The sequence below is a fragment of the Ptychodera flava genome, chromosome 1 (genome assembly GCF_041260155.1).
Source record: "Ptychodera flava strain L36383 chromosome 1, AS_Pfla_20210202, whole genome shotgun sequence".
NCBI classification, from domain to species: Eukaryota; Metazoa; Hemichordata; class Enteropneusta; family Ptychoderidae; genus Ptychodera; species Ptychodera flava.
Window position 1 is genome coordinate 4870584 of NC_091928.1, and position 12534 is coordinate 4883117.

Below are 12534 nucleotides of genomic sequence, written 5' to 3' on the forward strand. Positions count from 1 at the left end.
ATCGAACTTATTTTTCAGCATTCCCTTCAGCCGCATGACTTTCATATATCAGACATATATATCAGTGATATCCAGATGTTAATATTTTCAGCGCGCGCTCCGGGCGCTGTACTTTAATATATCAGAAATATATAAAAATATTTTGATGTCTGTACATTGAACGTCTGTTTTGCAAAGTGTACTAATCATAATGAAACCTGCAGCGCATATGAAAAGCATAATAAGTTCTGATACTTTTCTGTTTTCTCAATGAGAATTCAGCATTAGAAAGCAACATGCACTAATATTTTCAATCAAGCGTCAAACTTCATGATATCTGATAGGCACATTATATGCTGTTTTATACTATTAGGAAATTAAATTTTAGCCCAGGATTTATTAACGGAACATAGTCCCAGGTGTAGACTGGCCCCCAGTCGCGCTTTCTCTTCAGTTGAGTTACTTGCTGACCAGGCGGCGTTCACTCCACGATCTGCGCAATAGCCTACCATTAACACAACGGTTTGCCGATGTTTAGTCCTTCAATTTATTTTTTTTTGATACTTATATGCCCACAGACTTGGAGAAGTCTATCCCTGATACTCTTACACTTACATACCCCATAGACAAACCTGGCGGTCATACCGTTATATGAGATACAACGTTTGCAACTCTAAAATCTGACCAGAAAATACTTGGTACACTAGGAAGCACAAGGAAAAATTTAAAAAAGGGACACATCTTACCTACAAGAGCAAAATAATTTGACCTTACAGCATTGATGTATCTTTTCACATTCATGCTTACCGATGGCTGGCTGTACCGATTTACTCATACGGAAACTATGACTATAGTAGGTTCCCTTTGAGCGTATTTCAAATTACTGGTGCCATCAGCTACAGCAAAGTATTTTCAGTATTGTCGATTCTGTGTTCAGCATTTAATTTTACTCATTATTTTAAAACATTCGTTGTTCGATTTTGAAAGGTAGTCGATTCGCCGGATAATTGCTATGCACTCGCAAGGGCACAGGCGATTTGATAGTAACTATGCGAAACCCGCACGATGCAAATGACAAGTTGTATCATAGGGTTTTCGTCAAGCCACAGACCCTCTGCACACAAACGACGATTGAAGCATTCGTGCACCAGAGTGTTCATAACATTATGCCATACACGTAATGTGGGAGGACATCAGGCAACCTATCCACATTCCGACATTAACCACGGTACGGTTTTGTGGAGGGACCGTGACCACGGTAATTAGGGAAGTCCCTGCCCTGACAATGCTTGTTGCACACTCAAACAAATAATTCCCTTTGTCTGTGTTGCACACTTCACCCTGACTGGACTGCATATGCATTGTGACCACAGAGTGCGTACGGGGGCCTTGGTTCGACCACTTAATATCGAAAAGGACACTAAATCATCTGGATAAAACGACCGATACATTCACAATTTTCAAATTGATAATGGCCTTCCCGTCTCAGCAGTCTCCGACTTTTGCCATGGTAGTCAGCTGAGGTCGAGTAAGACAGCAAACAAAGGCTGTTTTAATCACGGCTATATCACGGTCATCTTTATTTCACGCAAAACTACTCAAGTTACTTTTTTTACTGTAGACGTTCTTAAAAGTTGTAGAACGCACTAGAAGTGGAGTCTGTGCAGTCGTGAATGTAAGGGTACAGGAGGGTCTGATAATCCCTTTCACACCTATTATTTTATCTTTGTCGACGCTGGCCTTTTCACCTGTGGCATGATCAGGACGGCCAAGACACTCCATGGACGTATCTGTGGTACGTCCAGGGACACACACACACACACACACACACACAAACTTCACTCATAATTTTCTATGCATCACAAAAATCTTTCAAATTTATAACATTCCTTTTTTCATCCATAGTGCAGTAGGGCTGACAGCGATCCTGCAAATGTGATTCGGGTACAACTCAATGACAATGCGTTCAATCAACTTTTAACAAGTTAACCCTTCACCACCATGGTTTGTCCCAAATCCATTGTTTCCTATGGTAAAGTTGGACCTGTATACAGGGAACTGGGGTGAAAGGGTTAAGGAAAAGAAAACAAGTTTACAAGAATTTGATGCAAATTTCAGACTTGAACAAAGTCTATTTTCAGTTAAACTTTCTAGCAACAGTGACTGAAGCAAGAAAACCGCTTTTGTTTATACATTCAAGGGGTTCCTCCTGATTGTTGTTAATGACATATGGCTATTTACACCTTGAGACAATGGAGCAATGAATCAGAGCCCTGCATGACTTGCCATTGCCTGACCTATCACTATTTTCTTCATGACATACCGTGCAAAATGTGATGCAGGTCTCCTGGTTATGTGTCAAATAAGCAATTTTGGTCGCAGGTCATATCTTTTTTCACAAAGTCGAACTCGCAAGAGGGCAGATCGTCTGTGTAGCCGACACGAACACAAACTGTCATGATACCGGCTACCAAATACTATCACAAGATAGGCTGTCGTCTACTGACTCCACACATTTGTCATTTGAGTGAATGATGTGTGACGAAAAGGGAAGTATCCTATGTGTAACTGCTGTGGCGATATCAATGGCAACCTTCCTGATATGTTAATGACATATGGCTATTTACACCTTGAGACAATGGAGCAATGAATCAGAGCCGTGCATGACTTGCCATTGCCTGACCTAGCTATTTTCGTCATGACTGCAGCAACATATACTGTGGTATACAAAATGCAAGTTTTATTTCAGTCGAAAGATAAAAGGCAGTTGCAAAATGATAAGAATTCAAGGAGGGATATGTGTCTACTACAGTGCGGGGACTCCAAAGTGCAAACGCTAAGCCCTTCAAGATGGTTTCCAGATGGGTATATAGAGTGAACGTTAGAAATGTGAGCCCAGGGAAGTGATTATATGTTTCTCACTATACATCCAGCTATTCTTTAACACATATAGTCCTTTTCAATTTGTAGAGACTGTAAGTTGTCATCCTCAGTGTTGTTTTACAATCTTACCTCACACGTAAAATTATGCAACTTTATTGGATTGCATAAAGGTACATAATTTTAGTGAGCCATTAAACCCTTTTATACAAGTGCATACAGATGCATATAGGCACCACCACTGACACCATGTTTACACACCTTTATGCACTGCATAAAGGTGCGTAAAGGAGCTGACCAACTTTATGCAAATTTATGCAATTGCATAAAGAATGTTAAATTTGGATTTTCATCCAGTGAGCTAGTAAAGGTCACTTCCACATTTCTGCGATTTTCTTAGTTTTTTCGGCAATGTGACGCAAGTTCTTGAGAGTATAGCTCGTCGTCACGATGACATATTTGCTTGGTTTTATTACACAGATGGTAATGAACGATTCCGTCCACTATATACCGTCTCAAATTGTAACGAGCTCGAACAAATCCTGCTATCGATAAACGTAAACTTGCAGCAGGAGAGGGGTCAATTTGATCGGGGGAGGGGGTTTCAAGCTGATAAGTATAAACGCAATCCATGTCTTGACTCAAATGATTGATCATGAAAGGCCATAGTCCTCTATCGTTAACGTTGTAGTTCTTGACGTACATTAAGTTTTGGAATTTTGTTTTATTTGTATGTGTATAGGATCTTTAGGAAAAAGCGTTTTTGACACTGCCAATGTTGATTGCAAACGAATTTACAAGTGGTAATATTTTTAGGTGTTTCAACTTTTGCAACGCTTTCACTCAGCATAAAAAAGTGTCTGCAGTAGTCATACTTTCCGTTACACTGGCTAGGCTAGTATCCATCATAAATACTTTTATGGATTCTCAAAATCTAGCCAGGTCTGTGTTTTTTAGACCCACAATGCATTGTGACACTAGAATCCATTAGTATCCAAAATGGATTTTGGCATGTATTCCCCGCAGCCTTAGTTTTGCTGGATACTGGGGGAATCCATTATGTATTCCGGTGCTGGATTCTCAGTACTGGATAATGATGGATACTCTAATGGATTCTGCTGTATACTGTAAGAATCCATCAAAATGGATATTGCTATAGGTCTGTGGATACGGAACACTTCACATGGTGAAACCCCCACCACTTGTAGCTTTAACGGAGAGGAGAAGGCCTCCAAAGTCACCGTCTTCTACCTTAGAAAACTGCCACAACTGAACAGCACGGTTGTGCGTGAGATACTGAATCGACGTTCAACGTGGCAATAATTTGGGTGTTCTTTTATAGTAAGTAACAGGTGTAAATAGACCAATAACGCAGCACTGTGTAGTGAAAACGATTTGAATAGTTTTCTTGCAAATGCAAATATACAGTGGGAGTTGTGATCGATAAATTTACAGTCACACAAATAATATGTTCAAACAGGTAAGTAAGCAATGAAAACGCTAATATCAGTGGGAAACAAAAATACAAATATCAAAATTTATTTTCAATCGTCACACTCTTCCCTGCTCTATGTGTGTCGTCTCGAACACACTAGTCTTGGCGCCTCAGTATTTTTCAAATTCAGCATTGACATTTATTTTGTTGATTGTAACCATCCCTCCAGAAGAATTCGTCCAAGGTTATCGCCTAATGCAGACACAGCATTACTAAACTCATCAAATTGATTGGCAACTGTTGCTGGGATCGGTTCTCCAGCGACCGAACGTTGAAGCACTGACTGTGGAAGTCTATGAGGGTGTGGGTTCTTACCAAAGTTTGACCTTGTTGAGCGTCGAGGTGGCGGTCTTTCCTCTGTTACAGTTTCCATTAAAGTCTCATTGCTTCGATCTGGAGAAACTGTATCAGTTATATTTCTGCTGGGCTTCCCTGCTCTGCACGGACTCCGTCTCTGCTGGTTTTCATCAACAGGCACTTCAGGACGTACCACCAAGCGTCTATCGCCATGACGACTGGCAGGTGGTAGTTGAAAGACATACGATTGGATATCTCCGTCACTACTTGAGTCAGATTCTGGTTCAGATTCAACTTCAGATTGCCTTTCCCTTACAAAAAAGTCCTATTGGACTCCAATAGGAATCAGTCTGATAGGATTGTCCAATAGTATTTTGAGACAATATCCTATTAGACAGTCCCATAGTAGTCCAATAGGAATGCGACACCGGTCCTATGAGACAGTCCCATAGTAGTCCAATAGGAATGCCACACCTGTCCTATGAGACAGTCCCATAGTAGTCCAATAGGAATGCGACACCTGTCCTATGAGACAGTCCCATAGTAGTCCAAAAGGAATGTGACACCTGTCCTATGAGACAGTCCCATAGTAGTCCAATAGGAATGTGACACCTGTCCTACGAGACTGTCCCATAGTAGTCCAATACGAACATTAGACATGTCCTATTAGACAGTCCTATGGTAGTCTAATAATAATATGTCCTATTAGACAGTCCAATGGTAATCCAATTTGAACATTATAACGTTTCCTTGAACTCAGCCTGTACATGTGTAGACATTGTTATTGTTGAGGAATGAATTCTGGTCTGGACTAGAATTAAAATGTAAACAATAACATTTGCATTTAACACATACAGACGCTAAGAAGACAAACTATATAGTGGGTGTTTCAATGTTCATTAGGGTGCAAAGAAGAACTTGCAATGGATATACTTTTGAACAAAGAAACTTTATTTCTATAATCAGAAAAATATTATACAAAGCTGTGTGTAACAATTATCTAATTAAACTATTATGGCTGAGACTACAGAAGCATATCCACATAGAAATTAAGGTCTGCCTTCATGAAATTTTTGAGTTGTAGCTTTATATGGCTGGCTCTTGTTTTAGGTTATAAGTTAATTTGATGCTGCTATGTAATGTATCCAAAAGTTACACAAAACATTTAATTTTCAGTATCATAATTTTAATAATTCAAAAGCCAAATGAGCTCTATCAGCATATAAAGAATTCAGGTTTCATGATGGCAATACATGAGTAGAAATCGTTGAGATATCAACTTCCTGTTTGTTATGTAACAGGGGGTCCAACCCCGTTGTTCCATTGCTCCTTTGTCTCACATAAATATCAATGCATTTTGACCATATGTATCCAATCACTAACTACATTACTACCTTGGCTTTAAACTTCACTCCTGTTTATATTCTTTGTGTGGACTGAAATGCCTAGTCAACAAGCTAGAAGTCACACAATGGGTATACACTGGATCATGAGCAGGCAAGTTGACAAAGGACTATAGTCAACTGGCTATTTCTGTAACTATTCAGTCTTCAAAAGGAAAACACTGACATATAATAATCTGTCCTACCTAACTTTGCTGTACTACAGTGATATAAAAGCTGTAAAACACCCGGTTATGCTGCCACACAGTCCTTTTTCAGAGCTACAACTGACCCCTTTTGTCTGTTCTGCAGCGGCCATCTTGTTTTGATGATGCTAGCCCATAATGCACTGCAGCCACCCAAATGCATTCTGGGCTTAGGTTTTCCAATAGGACAGTCTAATAGGACTTTAAAAAGGTGTACAAAATATGTCTTGATCAGACATAGCTAAGATAATGAGGTGATATTGATTCTCATTTATGAATTTGAAGTGCTGGTAGTTGTAATAGTCTTCAGTCTGTGGAAACTCAATGATATTGTAACTATGTGTTACTTATATGTATGCATGAGCCAGCATGTAAACTTGATTGCTGGGCCTATTTATTGATTTATTTTATTGATTTAAGTGTTTGTTTATTTATTTATGTATTTTGCTTGCTTGTATATTTTTTTTTCATTTACTTCTAGGAATAGCAAAATGCAATATTTTTACAAACCAAGTTTCCTTCAGTACCAGTCCAAAGATTAATTGCAAATTAATTTGCAAAATATTTTGCTCTCTGAGAATGGTAAGAATAATTTTGTCAGAGCAATAGCAAAAGCTAATGATTCTGATAGAATTGAATAAATCCTATTTGAATGTCATTTACAAAAGGATTGTCCTGTAGGACATTCAGGAATTGTTCCCATAGGACAAGAATGGTCCCACATAGTTCCTATTGGAATTTCATTTACAATGGGATTGTCCAATAGGACTTAAAATCATCATTCCTATAGGACCAGCCTGGTCCTACACCGTTCCTGTGGTACTCCTATTGGACCACGGTCAATCCCACTTGGGTCCTATAGGACTTTTTCGTAAGGGTTCTCCCGGTTCTGGCATTTTAACCATAGACTCACCCACAACCTGTCCTGTGTCGAGCAGTTCATTCCTATGTACAGTTTTGGATTTTCCGATTCCATCAACTGGTACAACAGTGTACACATTTCCATTTGGGTCAGGTCGAGACACCACTTTGTAGGGTAGTGGATTCCAAAAATCCTGGATTTTATTTCTCCCTCTGACATTGCGATTTCGAAGAAATACTCTACCACCAATTTGAATAGATGCTTCCTTGGCAAATCGGTTATGCCGTTCTTGCCGTACATCTGCACGTTGCTTCATGTTGGCGGTAGCTTTTGCACAGGTATCACTCAGCCTTTCTCTGTGACTTTTGATCCAGTCATCTACTCCATCTTTGTTAGACGAGGAAGCATCACCTCTCAGTATGAAGTCGATTGGCAATATTGGATCTTGTCCGAAAAGAATAAAGTGTGGAGATAATCCAGTTGATGCATGAGGAGTGGCATTGTACATATACACCAGTTCAGATAAATATTCTGGCCATTTTCTCTTCTTGTCATTCCCAAGAGTACGTAAAAGATCATGCATTATACGATTAAAACGTTCACATTGGGCATTTCCTTCGGGATGATAAGGAGTTGTGCATGATTTTTCAATGCCGTACATTTAACAGAGTTCCTGTATTATGTCGCTCTCAAAGTTGCGTCCCTGGTCACTGTGCAATCTGCGAGGAATTCCAAATCGCACAAACCACTCTTTTACCAATATTTTGGCAACAGTACGAGCCCGTTGGTCCTTGGTTGGAATGGCCTGTGTAAATTTGCTAAATACATCTGTCATGACGAGGACATTCTCTCTGCCATCTGTTGATTGCTCCAATACTGTAAAGTCCATTGCCACAATGTCAAATGGCTGAGATGCACATAGTGTACCCATTAGGGGTTTTACCTTTGGATAATGCTGTTTGGCAAGCATACACCTTTCACATTTCTTGCACCAGTTATTTACATCTTTCACCATAGTTGGCCAGTAGCATCTGTTTCTTACAAGAGATAGGGTGCGTTCAATTCCCTGGTGTCCTGTATTGTCATGTAGTGATCTCAACACCAACTTCTTCAGAGCTTCTGGTAGCAATAGTTGGTTTACTTTTTCTCCATCCTTGTATATCACCCTGTATAGGACATCATCTATCATCTGTAGTTTAGACCAGCTTCGCAGCAACTTTCTTATCTTTTCCTTGCTTTAAGAGCTCACGAAGATTGGGTGCATGACCAGATTTCCAATATTTCAATACCCGCCCTATGACTGGATCTTCATGCTGCAGTTTAGACATGTCTGAGTTTGCAATAGTCGGAAGGGAAGTTACAGTTTCCAGTTCGATTGCATTGCTGTCAATACCCTTGACAAATGCAGTCGCCTCTAGACTGGTTTTAAGCTCAACAGGCAATCCTGAACTACATACTACCCCTGACAGCGCAGCTTCTACATCAACAAGCTTTACAGTATCATAGTCAGGACATGGGTGTCTGCTTAGAGCATCTGCATTCTTATTTTGTTGATGTGCTCTATACTTGATCGTAAAATTGAACTGGGATAGCTGCGAAACCCACCTCATCTCAATAGCACCCAACTTGGACGTCTGCAGATAGCTGAGGGATTATTATCCGTGTAAACTGTAAATGGTGCACCAAGCAAATAATCTCTGAACTTCTCAGTGACTGCCAATAACTCGAGCTTTGCAGAACTGTAGTTGTCCATATTCCGCTCACTGGGTTTGAGACTTCTACTTGCGTAAGCGATTACCACTGTTCCCTGGGCTTGCTCTTGAGATAACACTGCACCAAGACCTTTGTGGCTGGCATCTGTTTCCAATCTGAAGGGCAGGGTAAAATCAGGGTATCCAAGTATAGGAGCTGTTACCAAGGAGTCCTTCAATTTCTGGAAGGCCTGGTGACATTCAGCTGTCCAGCGTGATGTACATGGTTTCGTTGACAACTGTGGGGAAACAAGTTTCTTTTTTCTGTGTTTGGTGTCTGCACTCCCTGATAAAAGAGAATGTAATGGTGCGGCAATCTTCGAGAAGTCACGAATAAAGCGTCTATAATACCCAGCAAGACCCAAGAACGCACGGAGTCTGTTTCATTCGTAGGTTCCTTCCATTGTTCTATAGCTTTTATTTTTCCAGGATCTGTGGCAATACCAGACTCTGATACAAGATGTCCAAGGTAACTTACCGCCCTTTTGAATAGATGACATTTTTCTGGTTTCAACTTGAGGCCTTCCTTCTCAAGACGACAAAAGACTAGATCCAAACGGGACAGCATCTGATTAAAGGAAGAAGCAAAGATCAGTATGTCGTCAATATACAACAACAAGGTTTCATAGTTTTGGTCTCCTAAACAGGCCTCCATTAACCTTTGAAAACTTGCTGGCGCATTACAGAGTCCAAAGGGCATCCGTGTAAATTCATACAATCCACCTGTACCAACTCTGAATGCCGTTTTCTGTATGTCTTCTTCCTCCATTGCACATTGTAAATATCCCTGAGCCAGATCAAGAGTGCTGAAGTACTTTGCACCTTGCAAGGCCTCCAATGACTCATCGATTCGAGGAAGGGGATAGGCATCTTTTCTTGTTTTCCGGTTGAGTGCCCTGTAGTCAACACATATTCTAAGTGACCCGTCTTTTTTTCTTACAAGAACAGCTTGTGATCCGTATGGACTTGTACTTGGTCTGATAATCCCTCGGGTCAACCATTTCTGAAGGTGTTGCTTGACCTCAGGCTGAAGATGAGGAGGAACTCGTCGGTGTGGAAGTTTGATGGGAGTATCATCAACAGTTGGAATCTTGTGTTTGATTTTCTCGGTGTAACCCAGGTCATTATCATCTAGGCTGAAAACTTGGGTGTGTCTTTCCAGGAGTGAGTGTAACTGGTTCTGCTGGCTATCTGTTAGATCACTACCAATCTTTAGCCGGTCAAATATATCTTGGGAGGTCTTGCGTTTAGGCTTCGCAGGGATACTGGTTGAACTTGGTCCAATACGTACCTCCTCTGGGCTTACTTGCTGAATGGAACAGTTTCGAAATTGTTCTTTATCCAGTTCATCTACCGAATACATCTGTGCAAGTCTAGTTTTGGGTTGGAGTGTTACATTTCATTGCCCAGGTTGGAAACGCACACTAGTACATGACCATGTCGCACATTTGTATATGATCGTATCAACAATAAACCTTTCGGAAGTGTGCAGTCCACAGATTCAATCTTTTCCACCATGGCACAATATTCTCCACTCATGACACATCCTGTTCCTTTGATCGTTTTCACCGTTCTTGCGGGGATTACCACTGGCCTTCTTCTAGCAACTTTAACGTAACCAATGCGGTCTTTTACATTCGATGAGTGTTTTGACTGTTCTTTGGTCGTCTTATAAAGCATCAGGACTTCAGCCCAATTTTTCCTTCAGGTTCCGAGACCACAGATGTAAGAAAATCATCGCCAACTAATTCTTCCAGTGCATCATGTAGTCTACAGAGAATATTGCTGCCAATAATTCCAGGCACTTTCCTCCGGCGATTGTGTCCAGGGGGATCTTCTATAACAAGTAAACCAACATTAGGCAGAGTGTAACCAAGCAAGGTAATATCTACTTCTATATAACCCACATATGGAATATTAATACCATTAGCAGCAGATATTTTCAGCCAGCCTGTTGTATCGCAAATTTCAGTTTTGTCACTGGCCAGGTGCTCTCGAAAGAAACTCTCAGTAATTGTGACACCTCCGCCCCTGTGTCAAGAAGACAATTTACTGGTGTAGATCCAAATAATACGGTAGCTTCAGGACAAGTACCAATGGCGTTTTCAAATACAGCTTGTCTGTCCAAATTTGCTATAGAGCCACAAAAAGTACCACCCACTACCTGGCTCTTGGAAGTGGGTCCTCCTAGTTTAACTGTTGGTTTTCACTTGTCCTACCTGATGTCTGTCGACTTCTATTTCCGGTGTTCTGACGAGTTTCAGGACAATTTCTCCGGATATGTCCGGGCTTGTGACACTGAAAGCACACTTTCTTGGACTGAGATGTCTTGGCAGATATTATTTCGGTCAGCTTATCGATCTGTTCTTGTTGTTTCTTCAAAACTTCTAGCAGTGATGTCATTTCCGGAGAGGATTCTTGTGCAGTGGTTTCCTTACCATTTTGCTATGTTTCTTGCTTCCATCTTCTCCCAACCATTGAATGGCTCGATCACGAAATTTGTAGAAGGACAGCTCTGGAGATTCTGCATCAAGTCGTCTTAATTCACGACGTAAGTGTTCATCAAATACCCCTCAGTAAATTTCCCCTTCAATGTGGCATCACGTGTAAGGTCTGCATTTTTGTCTTTCTTTGTCACTTTATCAAAAAGACGCATTAAAGAAAGTGAATATTCATGGATTGTCTCTCCTTGAAGTTGGTTTCGTCGGTAGAACTTCTCTTGCAAGTGAGTTACTGATTCTGGATCGCCAAAAACTTCGTGTATTATACGGAGAATTTGCCAAGGGTCTGAACGATCTCTGGTGGAGCGGTATCTTACCTCGTACTTGGCTTGATCACGTAGATGTTCCATGATGAAGTCGACTTGTTCCTCCAAAGTTAGGTGTCTTGTTTTCAGATATCGTTCAACATCTTCAATCCATTCATCAACGTCTACATCACCCTCGGTCTGAGGTCTTCCACCAAGTTTTGGTATTTTCTTCTGCTCCTTAGCCACGTATACCGTACGACCAGGTAGACCATCAAAAATGTCGTCCCTTTCTCTTTTGACTTCCTTGTCACTGTCTTTACGTTCAAGATCATCTAACTGCTTCTGTGTCTCTTCAAGTTTTTCTTCAGCCCTGTCTGCACGCTCCCTTTCTCTACGGAACTGCTGATCTATAGCCGATGCTTGAGCCACTACCTTCTGTTGGTTATGTAGTTCGACACGTAATCTATCAATTTCATGCTGTAACTCTTCCATTTTCAAAGTTTACAGTTTACAGTGTACAGTTTACAATGATAAATAGCAACAATTTCTCGTATACGGGGAGAAAACTCAGTACAATTTTTTTTACATTTGCATTGCTTATTAAATTGAAAACAATGTGATAATAACAAGCAAATTTCTACAATATTTCGCTAATTACAACACTTGATATGTACACAACATCAAAATCTAAACGACAGAATAACTATACACATATAACAATCACCAAATGTCTGAAATATACTGAAATAAATAAATATAGCAGTTCATAGAGTTAAATAAGAGTTCTGGCAATGATTTCAATAATTCTTCAACTCTGGCACTCGTATTTCCAAAGAGTCAAATCGAAAGAAACGCCAGCGAAAAAGTCGGGAAATAAACAATGTACCGTACGAATTATACAGAGATACTGCTTCAAAGTCATTCAAGATATAT